Raw genomic sequence first — 3,823 nt, 5'->3', positions numbered from 1 at the left:
GTCTTTGTAAGGATGTACGCTTTTATTTCTCTTGGGTAAATACCAGGAGTGGAATAACTAGATCATAAGGTAGGTATATATTTAACTTTTTAAGAATCTTCAAGGGGCTGGCCCTGTGGCTGAGTGGTTAAGTTTGCGAGCTCTGCTGCAGGCGGCCCAGTGTTTTCGTTGGTTCGAATCCTGGGCGTGGACATGGCACTGCTCATCAAACCACACTGAGGCAGCGTCCCACGTGCCACAACTAGAAGGACCCACAGCGAAGAATATACAACTATGTACCGGGGGGCTTTGGGGAGAAAAAGGAAAAACATAAAAAAATCTTTAAAAAAAAAAAAAAGAATCTTCAAAACTGTTCTGCAAAGACGTTGTGCCATTTTACATTCCCATCAGAATTGCATGAGAGTTCCACTTCTAATACATCTTTGCCTACACTCAATATTGTCAGTCTTAAATTTTAGCTGTTCTAATAGGTGCATAATGCTATCTGGTTGAGGTTTTAATTTACATTTCCCTAATGACTAATGATGTTGAACACATTTTCAGGTACTTATGTGCCTTCCATTATGTCTTCTTTGGTAAAGTGTCTGTTCATGTCTTTTGCCTATGTTTTTATTGGGTTTTCTTCTTACTGATCTTTGAGAGGTCTTTATATATTATGGATACAAGTCCTTTTTTATATATGTGATTTCCAAATATTTTCTCCCAGCCTGTGATTTGTCTTTTTATTCTCTTGACAGTATCTTTTGAAGAGCAGGAGATGTTAATATTTATGAGGTCCAATTTATCAGCTTGTTCTTTTAGGGATTGTGCTTTTAGTGTCATATTTAAGAAATCTTTGCCTTACTCAAGTTTACAAAGAATTTTTCCTATTTTTCCTTCTAGAAGATTTATAGTTTTAGATTTTACACTTAGCTCTGTCATCTATTTTGAGTTAAATTTTGTATAGGGTGTGAGGTATGGATCTAAGTTCCTTCCTTCCTCTCTCCCTCCCTCCCTTCTTTTTTTTTAATGGGTAACCTAGTATAGCACCATTTTTTGAAAATATAAATTCCTTTTCCACTGAATTGCCTTTGCACCATTGTTTCAAATCAGCTGTCCATATATGTGTGGGTCTAGTTCTAGATTCTGTTTTGTTCCATTGATCTGTCTTAATTCCATTAACACACTGCCTTTATTACCGTAGTTTTTCTAAGTGTTGAAGTTGTATAGTGTTAGTCCTCCTACTTTGTTTTTTGCCAGTTGTTTTGGCCATTCTAGGTCCTTTGCATTTCCATATGAATGTTAGAATCAATCTGTCAATTTCTACCAAAAACATCCTGGGCTTTTGATTGAGATTATATTGAATCTATAGATAAATTTTGGGATAATTGATATCTTAACTCTGTAGTCTTTTGACTCATGAACATGGTAAATCTCTCCATTTATTTAGATCTTTATTAATTTCAGGAATGTTTTATAATTTTTACTGTACTGGTCTTTTACACCTTTTCTCAGATTTATGTGTAAATATTTCATATTTTTGATGTTATTGTAAATAGAAAATTTCCAATTTTCATTGATGGTATATAGAAATATAATTGATTTTTGTATTTTGACCTTGTACTGCAACCTTGCACAACTCACTTATTAGTTCTAGTAACATTTTGTGGATTCCATAGGCTTTTCTAACATTGAAAATCATGTACACAAATAACAATCATTTTGCTTCTTCATTTCCACTTCTGGATTCATTTTCTTTCTTTTCGTTGTGTTATTGCACTGGCTAGTGGCTGGGGATAGTGTGTTTTTAGGGAGAGCCAGTCTCTCTGGCATTGGCCAGGTGAGGAACATCCAGCTCCAGGCATTAATTTTGCTAATACATGAACGGACTCTGACAGCTACAAAGGCCAAAGTTTCCCATCTCTCCTGGCTCACCTTGCCATCTAGCTGCCTCTAGGTCAGCACTGCCTGTACTCTGTCCCTCTCGTGAGGCTCTTCTGGGAAAGAATAAGCCTCTTGTAGCATGCTCCCAATTTTTTTCTCTGACTGCCCATAATTCCAGTTATCCTCCCAATTTGGGGGTTTTTATTTGGGCCTACCAAAGCTTTCTAATTTCTTCGCCTTGCACCATAATACCAAACAGATGAATTGCATGTCCAATTTTGTTCCCCTTCAAGTTGGTCCTAATTGTAATAACTGGTTGATACTCTTTAGAGTTTGTGGTGTACATGTGTGTATGTGCACCCATATATGTGTGCCCATCTCTCTAGATTCATGGTAGATGTTCATTTGGATAGGTTTAGAGAGGGGGCAGCATGCAAATATAAGTCCTCATCATGCATATTGTTTCCTGGAAATCTAATTCTTCTATTTAAAAATTGCTTTGCATAAACTTTGCAATAAAAATACCATAGATTTTATAAAATGGACTTTTTCTGTGGTAGGTAAAATCTGTATGTTAGGCAACCTCCACCATGGTCTCCAGGGATTCTCATTCTGGCATTCATGCCCTAATGCATCTCATCTGACACTTAATCATGAGCGGCCTGTGATGACAGTATATTGAGGTAATGATGGTGTAACTGCCAAAGCTATGTCATAAATGACATTGCAGCTAGCCTTGGTCTTTTGGATTGCTTGCCTTGGGTAGAAGTCTGTTGCCACGTTGTGAAGACACTTAGCCATATGCAGCTACTCATGTGGGAAGGGACTGAGGTTTCACATCAATAACCAGTACCAGCTTGCCAGGCGTATGAATGAACTACCTTGGAGGCAGATCCTCCAGCCTCAGTCAAGCTTTCAGATGAGTGCAGCCCCAGGTGACACCTGACTGGAACCTCATGAGAGATCCCAAGCCAGTCCAGCTAGCCAAGCCACTCCTCAATTCCTGATCCACAGAAACTCTGAGAGGTAATAAATGTATATTGTTTTCAGCCACAAAGTTTTGGGGTGATTTGTTATGCAGCAGTAGATACCTAATGTACTCTCCATGATAGGGCTTTTTTATATGCTATAGTTGGTCAGAAACCAAATCTAATTCCTATGAAAGGAATAACAAACTCCTGTGTTAGAGCTATACATCCAGATAGCCAGGATCATTCTATATTCTAGCAGTGAGAGATCAATTTCCCTTTATAGCTCTGAAGTGTTTGGTGAATAGGAGCCATATATCTGGAACTATATTCAAAGAAACATCCGAGTGGTCAAGGTAAAATTCATTTCATGTTGGCAACCACATTGGCAAGAAGTGGTCACTAGAGTAGGGCTACTGTTGACCCAGTGATTTCCAGAAGCGTAGTCACTGTAGTGAGGCACTTGCTAATTGGCTGTTGTCCAGTAAGTAGGGCTGTCACTGATTGGCTGACTTTCAAGGGTGTTTGTCACCAATTGGCTCATGTTCAGAAGCTTGGTCCTGCAAATGATCTGCTAACTTTCAGAAGCATAGTTACTGGGGGTGACTAAAGTGAGGCTGTCACTTATTGGCTGATTTTCAGAGCATGTGTATTGACCTGAAGTTATGTAAATTTAAGGCAGTTACTTGTTCCTGACTTGGGATTTTGGTAAAAGAACAGTCTTCTCTTTTCTTGAATATGAAAAACAAGTACTTTTAATGTTTTAATTCTCAGTCTTTTTTCTTTTCTTTTCTTCCCTCAGCCAAACTTACTGAAAGTTCTGCCTCTGATCCCAATGCCAATCCAAATAATGAGAACAGAGTCTTGAGTGAAAAAGGGAAGGCTTTACTTTGCCAGGCAGAGGGAGCAAAGCAAGGGCCTCAAGAATTGCTAGCTCCCTGATAAGAAACGGGTAGTGGGTCTGGCCCGGTGGTGCAGTGATTAAGTTTGCA

The sequence above is a fragment of the Equus caballus genome, chromosome 16 (assembly GCF_041296265.1).
Source record: "Equus caballus isolate H_3958 breed thoroughbred chromosome 16, TB-T2T, whole genome shotgun sequence".
Classification (NCBI taxonomy): Eukaryota; Metazoa; Chordata; class Mammalia; order Perissodactyla; family Equidae; genus Equus; species Equus caballus.
This window is presented reverse-complemented; position numbering follows the sequence as displayed.